The sequence below is a fragment of the Leucoraja erinacea genome, chromosome 7 (genome assembly GCF_028641065.1).
Source record: "Leucoraja erinacea ecotype New England chromosome 7, Leri_hhj_1, whole genome shotgun sequence".
Lineage (NCBI taxonomy): Eukaryota > Metazoa > Chordata > Chondrichthyes > Rajiformes > Rajidae > Leucoraja > Leucoraja erinaceus.
Genome location: NC_073383.1, coordinates 53,657,429 through 53,674,998, shown reverse-complemented (window position 1 = coordinate 53,674,998; position 17,570 = coordinate 53,657,429).

Below are 17,570 nucleotides of genomic sequence, written 5' to 3'. Positions count from 1 at the left end.
ATTTTTCTCAACTGACGTGCCAGAAGTTTGTGCGGTTCGTCACCGAATTTAAAAGTTTTTTTGCTTAGTATATTGAAATAACTTGATAACTCTTGCAGAAATAATTTGATTTAGCTTAAATTTTAATATCTTATTGTGTTTGTCAATAGAAGGATCGGTAGCATTTTCTAAATCAAGCTGTCTAATCTGTTCTTCTAATTCCAATTGTTCCAACCTGTTTTTATATTTTGATACGCTTGATATGAGATAATAGAACCTCTAATAAAGGCCTTAAAAGATTCCCATAATAAAGAGGCCGAAATACCTGCTGTGTCATTTGTCTCATAAAATAATTCCATCTGTTGCTTCAAATATTCACTGCAACCTAGAACGGTTAATATTTGAGGATTAAATCTCCAGAACATTTTTTTATTATGCATTCCTTCTAATTTTAAGGAGAATGTTAATGGACAATGATCGGAAATAATATTATTATGATATTTGGGATTTATTGTAAAATGGATTAGTTTTGTGTCCACCAGAAAATAATCAATACGTGTATACGTTTTGTGCACGGCTGAATAAAAAGAATATTCTCTTCCGGATGGATTTGCAATCCTCCATATATCGGTTACATTCGTAATTTTTATATCAGTGTTTAGGAGTTCGCTAGGTTACGATTTTGTATTATATCTCCTTTGCTATGAGGATTTATCCAGATATTGGTCCAGAACACAATTGAAGTCTCCTCCAATTATCAGATTTTGCTGGGTGAAGTCTAAGATTATATTCATTATTTTAGTAAAAAATTGTGGTTTGTCAAAATTGGGGGGGGTGGATATTCACCATAGTAAGTGGGGTTGAGTATAACTCCCCAGATACTATAATGTACCTACCCTCCTTATTGACTGTAGTGGCTTTGTGTTTGAATGGTATGCCTTTACGAATTATGATTGCAGTACCTCTAGCTTTAGAAAGAAAAGTATAATGATATAGTTGGCCAATCCAGTTAGCCTACAGCCTGTTATGAGCTTCATCCTTGAGATGCATCGGCTGTAAAAATATTATATCAGTATTAATTGATTTTAGATGGGCTAAGACCTTACCCCTTTTTAATTGGCTAATTAACGCCCCTAACGTTCCAACTACAAAAGGTAATTCCTCCAGTTTTCCTAGAAGGATTGTCTTGCATTAAAGCTTACATGGTTTCCCTTGTTTCACAATATTTAAAATAACATTTTTGGTTGTTGGGTGGGTGAGCCCAATTCCAAAGCCCAGCAGGTATCTCCCAAGAAGAAGTGCCTTAAAAAGGATAGATAAAGAGTGTGACGGATAGGCTAAAATTTTTTAAAAAAAACGTCAAAAATCACAGCATATAGACATAGTGTGGGTGTGACCCACCACCTGGTGGGATAATTCTTAAACATCCTTAAGGGGCTGTCCCACTTGGGTGACATAATCCGCGAGTTCTGGCGAATTTGCCCTAACTCATACTCACAGCATGGTCGACACGAGGTTTGACATGAACACGTTGAAAAATGCCCCCGAGTAAAAAAAGGTTGCCATGGAAAAAATCGAAACGTTTTTACTCACAGGTTTAGTAGTAGGTCATAGTAGGTCGGCATGTTAGTCGTAGGTAATCAAAGGTAGTCGAAGGTAGTCGTAGATAGTCTTCATCATAGTCGAAGGGAGGTCGAAGGAGGTTGTCTTCACTCTCAACTATTCGGTGTCCAATTATCCCAAAGTTAGTTGTAGCTAGTCTACAAACATAGTCGAAGGAGGTCTTCAACATGACATTTTTTCAAACTCTCCTAAACTCTTTTAAGACGCCAATTCGGTCGCCCAAGTGGGACAGCCCTTTTACCCTGCTCCACCAAATACTAGCACACATTCCTACTGACATGGGGACACATACCTAGCCCAGAGGCAGATAATGGGCTGCAGGAAAGGTGAATTATAAATGCAGCACTGGCTCTGTATCCCTGCAGCTACAGACCATGTGACCCATCAATGAGTGTCCACCACAATTATTTGGTTTATTGTTATAATACTTAATTACAAAAGTTGCAATTTCTCATTGTCTTGCTGATTATTTGTGATTACATATTTCTTAATATTTTTCACATTTGTATTCTCTGCTTGATTTTTATGTTTTTTTCCTGCAGTATCAGTCTTCCTTGCCAATTCTGAATATTCAATTTGTGATAGATAATCGGATATATTTCTCCTAGGATAACACTAAGCAGCATCCCTCAAATACCCATGTCAAACTAACAGGAGGCAAAATTATAAGTAGATCTTTGCCAACTGTGTTACTGATTGTAATAATGTTTAAATGAAATAATGTTTAATGTTTAAATGATTGTTATAACATTCAAGAAACATTAGGAGCGAATATTTACCTCAAAACATAAATAATTAAAACATTAAACTGAAGCGAGGTAATTAAAGAAATAGATTTTGCCTTTTTTTTCCGAACCTTTCAGTCTGCAATCCTCACAAAAATCAATGTGATCTCAAATCTGCACTGCTACTGACTTGGTAAGTTAGTTGATGCAGAGAATGCCTGATAGACTGTACCACACTGTTGGATTTCACTGCATTTGTCAACAGAAACAACTAACAGATTCTGCCATATGAATCAGGCAGTGTCCCAGACTTCTACCTTTCACAGCATGTGTATTTTGGTTTGGTTTCCATGGCTGAACATCAATTATTCTCTTTGGCAAAGTGGTCTGGTCTGATTATGTTCTGGTTCATTTCCAATTATTAGATCCAGCAACACTCTGTTTCTTATTGGGGTTTTTAACACATGGAGCAAAAAAGAAATTCAGAAATCTTGTTCCTCCATATTTACTAAGTCTTCTGTCTCCTCTGTCTACTATTTTGACTTTAAAATCTCTCATGTATGATAATTTGTTATTTTGTCATTTCACACAGGTTTTAAATGCATTTCTTCCTCTATATCCATTCCACTCTGAGTAGCCTAGCCCGAGTAGCCTAGCCCGAGTAGCCTAGCCCGAGTAGCCTAGCCCGAGTAGCCACCTAGCCCGAGTAGCCACCTAGCCCGAGTAGCCACCTAGCCCGAGTAGCCTAGCCCGAGTAGCCTAGCCCGAGTAGCCTAGCCCGAGTAGCCTAGCCCGAGTAGCCTAGCCCGAGTAGCCTAGCCCGAGTAGCCACCGCATTAACATGATTGACCCCATCTTGTCATTAATTTCAATTCATTTGAAATATTTTTTATTATTTGTTATTTATTATTTTAATCTTGCTTTTAGTTATGTTCCAGTTTTGTTTTTTTGTTTTCTCCATTTCATGCAGTTACTCAATTTGCTTTTTCCTTGTCTGAATATTGTTTAACTAGTTATGTTTAATTGATAGACCCCCTCAGTGTTAGAGATACAGCATGGAACCAGGTCCCGGGCCCCACTGAAACCACCTGACCAGCCATCAGCCATATACTAGTTCTATGTTATCCCACTTTCGCACCCTACACACTAGGAGCAATTTACATAAGCCAATCAACATATGAACCTGCAAGACTTTCAAATGTGGGAGAAAGACAGAGCACCTGGAGAAAACTTACACGCTCACAGGGAGAACGTATAAATTCCATACAGACAGTAGCTGCTGTCAAGATCAAACCAGGGTCTCAGGTGTTGTAAGGCAGCATCTTTATCGAACAAATCCACCCCAAACCAGGTTTAGGAATTTTCCTCACAATGGACTATTGCTTGCTGATGAATATTTTGCAGGCTGCCTTAGTTTTTCATGTTTACTCCTTATACTTTCTTGGTAATGTCTTGGTTTCTTATTGTGTGTGCTATCAGACTTTGCATTATCTACATTTACCCACTTGATCTGATTTTTGCTCAAGATTTATTTGCTTTGGCTTCACACAAATCCTGCATCTATCTTATTTCTCCTGCAATCTTGTTGTCCTTTCCATTGAGATTGACTCAGGTGAAGTCTATCCCAGTGGTACAGCTCTCTCCTGCCCCAGCGTTGCCACCAATAACCTATGAAATGTATCTCCTTGTTCCCATCTAAATATTTCAACCACTGTTTCACTTTGCTTTTCTACTTATCCCCATGCTAAATACTATGGGGCTGGGTAAATTGATTTATTTTTGAACAACCTCACTTTTATTCCCTACATTATTAGATTATATTTCCTTTCCTAAGTAGCTTTTCATTTGTTTCAATTAGCATTTCGGTATCATTGTGCATCCTGGTTAAGAATCATTAATTCAATGTCATACCTGAGGGATTTACTTATCTTCACAATAATTACGTTATGCTGAAAATCACTGAAACTTCAGCAATTTGATGTCTTGACCCATGGATCAATAATCTTTAGCTAAATTAGTAGAGTATTGCTTTAGGAAAAGTCAATGTTATTGACCTTTTCTCTCCACCACATTGCTGAAATTGACACTGCAATCAACTTTAAATAGACATCCATTATTGATAAAACCCGTACTTATTTTATTTTTAGAAATTAATAATTGGAAACTGAATTAAACCATGTTGATTTATGAATGGCAAAGTTTCTCAGCATTTAATGGAATAGGATTATTGAGGCGTGAGTGACTTTAACAAAGCCACATTAATTGCTCATTTATGGGGTGATATGGAGGGCAAACACCCTTCAGGTTCCACATCCATCATTGTGAAAATGGTGGCGAAAGTAAAGGAAATTATGGATATACACCAATTGGTGTAGTGAAATGTGTATTGCCATTGCGGCGCATAAAAAAGAAAACAACATAACAATAATAAAGAAATTTAACGTAAAGGACATCCCCCCACAATGGTTCCCATTATGAGGGAAGGCACAAAGTCCAGTCCCCATCCCCATGTCTACCCATAGTCCGGCCTGTTGAGACCTCCGCTGTCGCCTTTATGGACGCCCGATGTTCCAGGCCATTCTCGCCGGCTGATGGTGCTCGGGCGTCGGGAGAATCCTCACAGCAGCTTGGGAAACCTGGAACGGCTGCTTCCTTACCGGAGGCTGTGGCTTCCGAAGCCAACAAGCTGCGCTGGATGGAGCTCCACCACTGGCGATCTCGGCAAGAGATCCCAGGCTCCCGATGTAATGTTCAGCATCGCCGCCCGCGGCTGACCGTTCCACAGCTCCGCGATGTTTCATAGGCGGTCTTCAGCTCACCGGAGTTCCAGCGCGGCGACCCGGGCAACGCATCGCCCGCTCCGCGATAGCGCTCCAGCACTGCGCCGCCGCCGAAGCCGAGGTTCTGGGTGGTCCCCTCAGGAAATGCTGCTTCAGACCCGCTGGTAGGCTGCAAGGACGGGTCAAAGGTGCAGCCCGGAGAAAAGCCACCTCACCGACCTGGTAGGGACCCTAGAAAGCAGTTCCCCCCCCCCCCCCCCCCCACATAAAAAAAGACTAGAACTCCGAAAAACAAAATCTCAACTAACTAAACATAAAAAAAAGAGATGAAAAAACAGACAGCTGCAGGCTGGGCAGCCATACCCGTACAGGACGGCGCCCCTTGTGCAGAAGGGAAGGAAGTTAGTGCCATTGTCTACTCTCTTCCAAAAGTTGCATCTATGTATAAAGTTTTAGTCTTCTTACTAATGAAATTATTTACTCCCCTCGGAAAAATATACTTTGAAAATTAACTAGAATGGTTCTAGGGATGATATGTTTGAGATATGAAGATAGTTTGAGCAGACTAGATTTGAGAAGAATGGTTTAGAAGAATCGAGGGAAATTCCAGTGAATTTAGAGGACTTGACTGGATAGATGTAAGGGAAATGTAAGGAAATAGTAGCCACCTGGCCCTTCAACCTTGCACTTCCATTCATTTTCATAGCTGATCTTCTTGTGATGACACAGCCTACTCACTTATTTCTTGAATAAAAATCCCACCACAAAGTGGGATCAGTGTCCAATCAATGAAGGTGGATCATCACAAAGAAGCAGCTATCTTTATCAGAGTGGTGTCTGCATATACTGTTGCTGCTAGGTCAATAGGATGAATATAGCCTGTTGTGCTGCACATTGACAATACATTGTCTTTTTGTGACCAATTACCATGAACATTCAAAAGATTCATGACACATGAATTAATAAAGCTGATATGAAAGCTGATATGAAAATCTCATATTGTATTACTACAGCAGCAAACATCTATTTTTAGGACATGGATATCATTTAAATTTGCAATTTAAATGTGGATTTTGAAATGCAAAATGTCACAGCATATTTACATTTGCAAGCTAGCAGCAATATTGATGGTTATTAATGTCCATTTGTATTTGCAGTGCAGGCATAGCACATAAAAGAACACATGAGAGACTGGAAATGAATTGCTGTAAAATAAAAACAACATCAACAGAAATCTAAATGTGAATTTCTAACCCTTTTTGCATAAAGGCAAATCTTAAGCATCACACATATGTATATGTATAAAATATTGATGACCACTTGCCCACTGTATAACAGTCTATGCCTTTTTAATTTTAAATGTGCATGTTATAAAGCATTCACCTAGAAAATCATTAAGTCTTTGCAGTTGCTTTGTGATGAGGTAGATTAAGTCCCTTCTGTGTTTCGGTAATGTTAGCATAATAGCAAGCCAATTCACTTAATTGTGACAGCGGTGCAAGTTACGTGATTGAATTTAATTGTCAGGGTTCAGTTGGTGAGCCATAAATACCTCTGACACCAAGAGTCCCATCTCATTAACAGCACTGTCTGGGCTGTCAGTGGAGTACCTAACTGCCTGCAAGTAATTCCATTCTTTATGACACACCATGTTTAGTTTTATAAGCAAGAGTTAATAGATCAAATTGTATGGGATTTACAACCCTCCTAAAGTTATCTTATCATTTATTTATTACTAGACCAAGTGCAGACCCATTGGGTCTGTTCCCCCAACATGCGGTTGTGGGGGGGAGGGGAGGCGGCATGCAGCGTCACACACACTAACTATCCCCCCCCTCCCCCGCACTCATGCTAATTACCCCCCTTGATATTATATTAATATTATTAATTTGCTCCTTTTATCCCATAAACACCCTATCTACTGAGGCATAGCCCCCAACTTGCAGTCACACCTAGAGGAGGGGGGGGGGGTAGAGAGTGAGGGCAGAGAGAGAAGGGGCAGAGACAGAGAGAGAGAGAGACAGAGACACAGAGAGAGGGGCAAGAGGGAGAGGGGGTTGGACAGGAGGAGAAGAGGTAGTGTGGGGGGGAGGGGGGAAAGGTGGGGGAGGAGGGGGGAGAGAGAGAGGGGTGGGAGTGAGGGAGAGAGAGAAGGGGTGCTGAGAGGGGGGTGAGGAGGAGAGGTGGGGAGCAGGCAGGGGGAGGTAGGGGGGAGGGAAGAGGGAAGAGGGTAGGGGGTGTGTAGGGGAGGGGGTTAGGGGGAGGGAGGGGGGGGGGGGGAGGGGGGAGGGGGGAGGGGGGAGGGAGAGAGGGGGGGGGGGGGGGGGGAGGAGAGGGGGGGAGTGGAGGGGAGGAGAGGGGGGGGAGAGAGGGGAGGGAGGGGGAGAGGAAAGGTGGGGGAGAGGAAAGGGGATATAACCTAAAAAAACATTTTAGAACCAAAAAAGACACATTCTGCAAGCATTGTAGAACCAAAAGAGACACTTTTTGCAAACATTATAGAACCAATAGACACACTGTGCAAGCGTTTTAGAACCACTAAGGACACTTACATTTGAGTAGACATCTGTTCAGTGTTATTCACAGCTCAGTGAAACATGACCCTCTGCCTTCCTCCAGCTTGCAGACACTGATTGAGTCACACCACTTCCTGGTTTTATAGCCCCTCCCCCCTGCCGCGAGCAGGGGCTGCAGAGAGAATGGGGAATTTTGTAAAATCATTAATATCTCTGTCATTTTTCATCAACGGGAAAAATCCTCAGCACACATGTGGAGGAGGGCGGCTCTGAGCAAGGTGGCCAAAAATGATGGCCGTAGGTGGCGGCGTTCTCTCGGAAATCGCAGCACAGATGGCCAAAGCGGTCAAGAACAGACTTTTAATAGCAACCCAAAACAGTCTATCAATTACTATCATGGATGATGCATTCCTCCAGCATTTTGTTTCATGTGTGCCTAATCTATCATCATATGACATTTTGGAACATATATGCAAACAGAATATTTATCCAGGAGACTCTACATGCATTTACTCTCCCCACTAGTGATGCATACCAATATTCAGGTGTTCAACAGAAACACCAAAATTGTATTTGTATTAATTTGATAGTAGATCCTTGTGCACTTTACCTGATATGATAGTGGCATTTAAGATACTTTTGGATGAGCACATGAATATGCAAGGAATACAGGGAAATGGACCATGTGCATGCAGATGAGATTAGTTTATCTTGGCATCATGTTCTACATGGTCATCGTGGGCCGAAGGACCAGCTCCTGTACTGTTGTATGTAAATGAGAAATAAAGATCATAAAATGTTATTAGACTAGTTATTGTTTCAGTGATAAGGAGTTTAAAACCACTGAGGGGTTTGAAAATGAGGTGGTGAGTTTCAAACGCTTGAGCAAAGCAGGCTAAAATGTAATGGTTTGGATCACTAATGTGATCTGAATTTACTTTTAATTGTATTTAATTTATTAGCCAAGTATGTTAAAATATACAAGGAATTTGAATTGCCATATAGTCTTACCAAAATCAAAAGCAAAAAGACGCCCAACTGCAACTACACATTTATCACCCAACCAAAGTCTTTCCTCAACAGGACTTTGCACTTAAGCCCCTGTCCCGCTTACGTGTCTTTGGCATGCTAATTATGTGTTGAGGCGCGATGGTCCCGCGAAGGTCATGCACGACTTAACGCGTCCGCACAGCCATCTGGAGCAAGTGACGTCATTTGAACATGGACACAAAATGCTGGAGTAACTCAGCGGGAATGGCGGCATCTCTGGAGAGAAGCAATGGGTGATGTTTCAGGTCGAGACCCTTCTTCAGTCTGAAAGAAGGGTCTTGGCCCTGAAACGTCATCCATTCCTTCTCTCCAGAGATGCTGCCGGTCCCGCAGAGTTACTCCTGCATTTTGTGTCTATCTTCAATTTTCTTGGCCCCGCTCTGGGAGTAGGAGTGGGGATGGATCCGGACCGCAACAGCCGTGAGCCCCAGGCCGAGCTCGGCGGTCGTTTGCCGGCTTCTGCTGCTGTTGGAGGTGAGACGTTGTGTCGCGCCAGGGTCTTGGGCCTGTCCCACTTTGACCATCAGTTACGCGACAGGCCGGTGGTGCGTGAGATTTCGTTGGCTACAAAATTTTGGAGCTCCGCGCAATACCGCGTACAACTCCATACCCCTCCGCACTTCTCAGTGGGACTGGCCGTGCGCCTCAACGCGATGGCGAGGTCGTGTAATTTGCGTGCCAAGGACATGTAATTGGGACATGGCCTTAAGGTCAGTGCAGAATCATTCTGCCAGCACAGGATGTTTCATCTAATGTTGCTGGACTACAGGCAGATAAAGCTTTAGTTTAGTATTAGTTTAGTTTAGTTCAGTTCATAGTTTATTGTCACGTGTGCCGAAATACAGTGAAAGTTTTTTGTTGTGTGCTAACCAGTCAACAGAAAGACTATACATGCTTACAATCAAGCCGTCCATATTGTGTAGATACATGATCATGGGAATAATGTGAATGACGTTTAGTGCAAGATAAATTCCAACAAGTTCCGATTAATGATAGTTTAAGGGTCTCCAATGATGTAGATAGTAGCTCAGGGCCCCTCTCTAGTTGTTGATAGGATGGTTCAGTTGCCTGATAACAGCTGGGAAGAAACTGTCCCTGAATCTAGAGGTATGCGTTTTCACCCCTCGGCTGATGGGAGAGGGGAGAAGAGGGAGTGTCCGGGCTGAGTCGTCCTTGATTATGCTGGTAACCTTGATGAGGCAGGGTGATGTGTAGATGGAGTCAATGGAAGGGAGGTTGGTTTGTGTGACGGTTTGGGCTACGTCCACAATTCTCTGCATTTTCTTGCGATCTTGGATGGAGCTGTTCCCAAAACACGCTGTGTTTTATAAGGCGCATCTATAGAAAGTTGGTGAGAGTTGTTGAGGACATGCCAAACTTCCTGAGCCTTCTAAGAAAGTAGAGGCATTGGTGTGCTTTCATGCTTCCAAGTCTTGCCAAATTGAGAAGGATGGTTCCATGTTCAATCCCTTGGTTTATTATTGGGTTTTTACAGGACTGACAATGCTCAACAGAAGGTTTATCAACAGGCTTTTGGTTAGGACTGTAACTATGGCGTCCTTAGGAAGAAAGGATATTATATTTAAGTTGGAGGATAAGAAAAAGTAGCTTATGCCTAATTTTGGGGCCAGTGCCTATTGCAGTGCCTATCAATGTCTTGCTCCACTAATTAATTGGAAGCTATGGTAATTCTGGTGCCAGGAAATCCCCTTTCCTCTTGTGCTTGTCAATGGGCACATTATCTGATGAAACCATCTTCACCAAAGATCATGATAATATTTCCTTCAAGTAGCAATGGAGATAAAATAAAGATACAAAACTGATTGTTATTCGTTTAATCCAGCAATGTGCCAGTTGTGATCAGCTAAGACGAATGAGAAGAGGAATTGAAGCTGTGGCTTTCTAGGTAATCTGGTTGATCATTATTATCACACGGTGAATTTACTCGCTAATTCAAATAATAGTTTATATTTGACATAGTTGAATAATCAGATATTGTAAGGTACATTTACTTCATTCTATTCATCCAGTTGAGACATGTTCAAAATAAGCGTAGAACATGAAATTAGTTTCCACAATGTACCTTTCCACACACATATTATTTTTGAATGAGCTTTACTTGCTGAAAGAGCAAGGGAATGGATAGACAGGTGGAATGGGACTAATCGAATCATAGTCATAGAGTCTTACAGCCTGGAAACAGGCCCTTTGGTTCCACACCGGCCAACATGTCCCATCTACACTAGTCCCACCTGTCTGCATTAAGCCCATGTTCCTCTAAACCTGCCCTATACATGTACCTGTCTAAATATTTCTTAAACGTTGGGATAGTCCATGCCTCAACGACTTCCTCCAGCAACTCGTTCCATATGCCTACCACCCTTTGCTTGAAAAAGTTACCCCTCAGGTTCCTATTAAATCTTTCCCCCCTCACCTTAAACCTATGTACTCTGGTTCTCGATTCCCCTATGGGCAAGAGATTATGTGTGTCTACCGAATCTATTCCTCTCATGATTTTGTACACCTCTATAACATCACCCCTCATTCTCCTACGCTCCAAGGAATAGGCTTGCTCAATCACTCTAATGTGATTGCGTGTCAATGAAACATCATGGATTTGATGGTCCACATCACATCTTCCGGAGTTCATGATTCTGATTTATGATTCAAAAATTCCACCCTGAAAGGAAGAGAAATTAATTAAAGCTTTTTCTTTTGGGCCTTTCAATTTAGCTGAAATGGTATATTTTCAAGCAGGGGATATTTAATTATCCTGGAGGCACAGGAGTTGGATGTCCCTTGAACTCATTAAAATGTATGATGTTGATTTCAATTTTCAACCTGCTAGTTTTAATTACTTTTCAGGATTAGCTAGAATTGTTACAAAATACTTGACCTAAAGTGAATAGATAGGATGTGGTAATGATAGAGAAATAATTTAAAAACTAATAGACCAGGTCTATATAATATCAGTATTGATTTTATTAACAAACCACATTATTAACATTAAACTAGAAATCAGCTGAGAGAAAAATAAATAATGGTTCATTGTTCCTTGGAGAGATCAGATAACCATATAACCATATAACAATTACAGCACGGAAACAGGCCATCTCGATCCTTCTAGTCCGTGCTGAACACGTATTCTCCCCTAGTCCCATATACCTGCGCTCAGACCATAACCCTCCATTCCTTTCCCGTACATATAACTATCTAATTTATTTTTAAATGTTAAAAACGAACCTGCCTCCACCACCTTCACTGGAAGCTCATTCCACACAGCTACCACTCTCTGAGTAAAGAAGTTCCCCCTCATGTTACCCCTAAACTTCAGTCCCTTAATTCTCAAGTCATGTCCCCTTGTTTGAATCTTCCCTACTCTCAGTGGGAAAAGCTTATCCACGTCAACTCTGTCTATCCCTCTCATCATTTTAAAGACCTCTATCAAGTTCCCCCTTAACCTTCTGTGCTCCAAAGAATAAAGCCCTAACTTGTTCAACCTTTCTCTGTAACTTAGTTGCTGAAACCCAGGCAACATTCTAGTAAATCTCCTCTGTACTCTCTCTATTTTGTTGACATCCTTCCTATAATTAGGTGACCAAAATTGTACACCATACTCCAGAATGACCTCACCAATGCCTTGTACAATTTTAACATTACATCCCAACCTATACTCAATGCTCTGATTTATAAAAGCCAGCACACCAAAAGCTTTCTTTACCACCCTATCTACATGAGATTCCACTTTCAGGGAACTGTGCACAGTTATTCCCAGATCCCAGATCAACAGTGTCTGATCAACGCCATAGTTTATTTTTGCATCACATCAAAATACCAGCATCTGCAGTTCCTTCCTACATAAACTAGCATATGCAGTTCCTTCCTACACATTTTGGCTGCTCCATAAACCAACATCTACAGTTCCTTCCTACACAATTTGTCTGCTCCACTGCCCATGGTATGCCCACTTTGAAGTACTCCTTCTCTTTGAACCTTTTCACACCTGTAGTTTCCCTTCCTGATTCACAGTCTGAAGCAACAAACCTATTCCTTTTCTCCAGTGATGCTGCCTGACCCGCTGAGTTACTCCAGCTTTTGGTGTCTAACTCATAACTTATTATCCAGCCTTTCATCATTCCATGAATACCCACTTATTTACACTGAATTCCTTACTCTGCACAAGGCTGCATTTCTAATTTGGGTTTGTGCGCAACACTTTCCACAGAGATAATTGGAAGAAAAAAATGTTTCTTTACCATTGATCTTCATATCTCTTTCCAGGAGGAAGTATCTCTTGTCACTTTGATAATCCTTTGCTAATTAAAAATACAACCTATGTAAAGAGAGATAGCAAAGACTGCCATTTTTTTTAACGTGAGAAACCAATATCTTGCTGGCTATGTCCTGCTTGTTATTTGCATAGAATCATAGGAAATATCTGATAGAGTGCACAGTTTTTTTTTCTTTATAATTACCTGTCAAGTATCACACAACAGACAGACCATGATAATATTACAATCAGTAATGCTTTCAGATGAATGCTTTAATAAATTAAATCCTGGGAAAGATTTTGGTTAACAAAATTTGTCCATATGGTCTGTAGGATAATGTTAATGTGCAGGGATCACTGGTCGGTGCAGACTCGGTGGGCTGAATGGCCTGTTTCCACGCTGAATCTCAAAACTAAATTAAAATTAAACCATTTGTCTCACAGCTGTCTTTTTTTCACTTGCCTTTGACCAACCGTCTACAAATCAACCCCCCTTCACCTGTATCTACTTATCGCTTGCAAGGTTTTGTCCTGCTCCTCCACTCTTCTAACTTTCTTCCCCCCCCCCCCCCCCCCCTTCCCTTCCCCACAATCAGTCTGATGAAGGGTACCAACCCAAACATCCCCTATCCAAGTTCTGCAGAGATGCTATCTGACCCATTGATTTACTCCAGCACTTTGTGTATTTTTTAGGTTAGTGGAAGATCTGATCAATTTAATTAGAATTGTGTGACACATTATCTGCAGATACAGAAACCCAATAATAACATTCTGGCTCGCACCACCCTGCCACTCTAATTTAAACTCTCCCAAATAGCACTAGAAACCACCCTGCAAGGATATTGCCCCCCCCCCCCTTCCATTCAGATGCATCCTGTCGCTCCTGTACAGATCATCTCTGCTCGAGTGGGATCTCAGTAGCCTAAAAAATTCAATTCAGTGGGCTTCCTCCAGTTTTTATATTACAAATCTAGAACTACTCTTTTTTCCAGGACATCTACTGACAATTCTGACCACATAGTTCGAGAGAAAACCTGCTGAAATCAGTATGTTTCTTCCAACCTATTTTGCTTCAGAACAATTATGCAGCACTCTTCCTGTAACTATGGGGTAGATGTGCCTGACCTTTCAAATAGTGTTCGATTTAGCCTTTAGCAATTATTGAAAGCTAATTCTTCTGTGAGTGAATAGGCCAGTTATCATTTAGATCAATGTTGAAAATCTTATAAAACTCCATACCTTGCTAAAACAGGTGTTAGCTGACTTGGAAATGTTTGCAAAATTTGCTAAGGCACCATCAATGTGATTTTCAGTCGGGCAACAACAATATCTTGCCTGTTGTGCTAATATATTTCTTTGCCAAGCTTTTTACAAGGTCTTTCTATTAGTAATCTATTAACAAATTCGGCAGATTTATTTTAACGTAACATCTCCAGCCCAACACTGAGCAGCCTTAGCATGCCACTAACCTTAACACAAACACACTTTAAATAAATGAGAAAAACATTCCAATAACTTATATACATGTCCATGAGCCTGTTTACACCACCAGTGCGCAAAGAAATTCATCACCACTGACAATTAAATCCATTAGTCAAACAAAATTAATTAGCTGTTTGATGAATGACAAGAGCTGTTGTCCTTCAGGCTAAGAATCAAATGGTAGCATTGCAATTACCTTCTAGCTAGAGTTTGGATTTATCTCACATTATTTACATTAAAATGACTGAGCGACGATTAACTGATTTTGCAGCATAAACAAATCGTACCACAGAACTTACAAACCCTTGCATGGAGAGTGTGATAGAAGATAAAACCCCTTCATTTGGTAGCTGCTATTTCCCTTTTTGGAATGAATTAGCATTGTTCTTTACTGTGGCCTTGTGTGAATTTGTTACTCACCAAAATCTTTAAGCTTCAGGGTGCACATTAAACTTTGCTCTACAGAAAGGTAATTTGAAATTTGTTACGTAAACTGCCCGGTTTCAAGTATAGTGCCTCACACTTTATTGCCGTTGATTGAGCTGCCCATTGCAGTTATGTCAGGACACATATCCCCATGCCCATTGCAGTTATGTATGGACACTCATCCATTACTTGGTTTAGATTTCAGTTCATTATTATCACATGTACTGAGGTGCAGTGAAGAGCATTAGTTTACACGCTATCCAGTCAAATCAGGCACTACTACATACTAATACAATGAAGCCAAACACAAGTACAAAAGGTAAAGCAAAGTGAATTGTACCAGTGTGCAGAATGTAGTTTCTAAGACCAGCTAGCACCAGTTTTTTAAAGCACTTAGCGATGCATTCTCAATCCCATGGATTGCTTTTGTGCATTTGCTTGACAGTCAATGATTTTAAAACAATTCCTTCAAATTCTACTAAATGCTTTCACCTTCCAAAACATTTTTTTTCTCCCCCACCAAGATCTACAATGGTAATGTATTGTACAACTGTAACATAACCTCCCAACTTCCACGCTCAATACTCTGATTGATGAAGGCCAATGTGCCGAAAGCCTTCTTGACCACTCTATCTACCTATGTTGCCACTTTCGAGGGACTATGTACCAGCACTCCAACATCCGCTGCTGTACAACACTCCCCAGAGCCCTGCCGTTCGCTGTGAAGGTCCTGCCCTGGTTTGACTTCCCAAAATGCAACACCGCGCAATTATCTGCATTAAACTTTGTCAACCATTCCTCAGCCCATCTATCCAACCGGTCGAGACCCTGCTGCAATTTTTGACAACCATCCTCACTATCTACAGTACCACGCAAATTTACTATTCATGCCCGCAGGCCTTCGGTCTGAAGAACAACCATCCACCATCAATCGAAATTTCCGCCAAGGAAACCATAATACTGCAAAATTTCCACCACCTCCAACAGGATCCAACCACTAGCCACATTTTCCCATCTCCACCCCTTTCCGCCTTCCGCAGAGACCATTTCCTCTGCAACTCGCTAGATAACTCATCCCTTCCCACCCAATCCACCTCCTCCCCAGGTACCTTCCCCTGCAACTGCAGAAGATGCAACACCTGTCACTATACCTCCTCCCTTGACTCTGTCCAGGGACCCCAACAGTACTTTCTGGTTAGGCAGAGGTTCACGTGCACCTCCTCTAACCTCATGTACTGTATCCGTTGGTCAAGTTGTGGATTCTTATACATCGGCGAGACCAAACGCAGCCTGGCCGATAGTTTTGCGGAACATCTTCGCTCAACCCACCTGAACCAACCTGATCTCCCAGTTGCTGGACACTTTATTTCTTCTTCCCATTCCTACACAGACCTTTCTGTTCAAGGTCTCCTCCATTGTCAGAGTGAGGCTAAACACAAATTGGAGGAACAGCATCTCATATTTCGCTTGGGCAGCTTAGTGGCATGAATATCGATGTTTCTCACTTCAGGTAGCTCCGGCATTCTCTCTCTCTCTCCCACCCAGAACACACTAGCTTCTCTTTTTTATGCTACAAACAGCTTACAATAGCCTGTTTCCTTTATCATTGTTTCTTTTTTGCATATCTTTCATTCATTGTTCTTTATCTCCACATCTCTCCACATCACCGTAGATATCTCTCGCTTCCCTTCTCCCTAACCAGTCTGAAGAAGGGTCTCAACCCGAAATCTCACCATTCCTTCTCTCCAGAGATGCTGCCTGTCCCGCTGAGTTACTCCAGCTTTTTGTGTCCATCCTACATCGCCCTCTGCTTCCTTCCATGAAGTCGATTTTCTATCCAATTGGCTAGCTCTCCTTGGATCCCATGTGCTCTCACCTTCCAGAGCAGCCTACCTTGTGGAACTTTGTCAAATGCCTTGCTGAAATCCATATATACAATGTCTAGAGCTCTGCCCTCATCAACCTTTTTGGTCACATCTTCAGAAAATTCAGTTAGATTTGTGAGACACGATCTCCCATGTACAAAACCATGCTGACTGTCCCTAATCAGACTTTGTCCATATAAATGCATATATATCTTATCCCTCAGAATACTCTCCAGTAACTTTCCAATCACACATATTAGAATCATTGGTCTATAGTTCCCAAACTTTTCCTAGCAGCCCTTCATAAATAAAGGCACAACATTTCCTGACTTCCAGTTTTCTGGCAACTTACCCGTTTTTAATGATGATTTATAAATCTCATCCAGGGCACCTGCAATTTCCTCTCTAGTTTCTCAATGTTCGTGTACATATCTGATCAGGCCTGTGAGATGTGATTACCTTTGTATGCATTAAGACTTTCAGCACCTCTTCGACCATAATACTGATTGCCTTCAAGACACTTCCATTGACTGCCCCCAAGTTCCACAGTCCTCCTGCCTTTCTCCACGGTAAAAACAGAGACGCCCATCTCCTGTGGCCCCTGCACAGAGTTGACCTCTTGCTGCTTACCCTTTATCCCTTTATGTACTTACAAAATTTCTTGGGATTATCCCTATTATTATCTGCCGGAGCTATCTCCTGTCGCCTTTTTGCCCTCCTGATTACCTTTTTTAGCATGCTCCTCAGTGCCCAAAACTGTCAAGTTCCCGGCAGTCGCCTGAAAAACCGGGAACTGGAACGGCGACTGTCAGAGTGGAACACACAAACACATCGCTTCCTTCACCATCATTTTC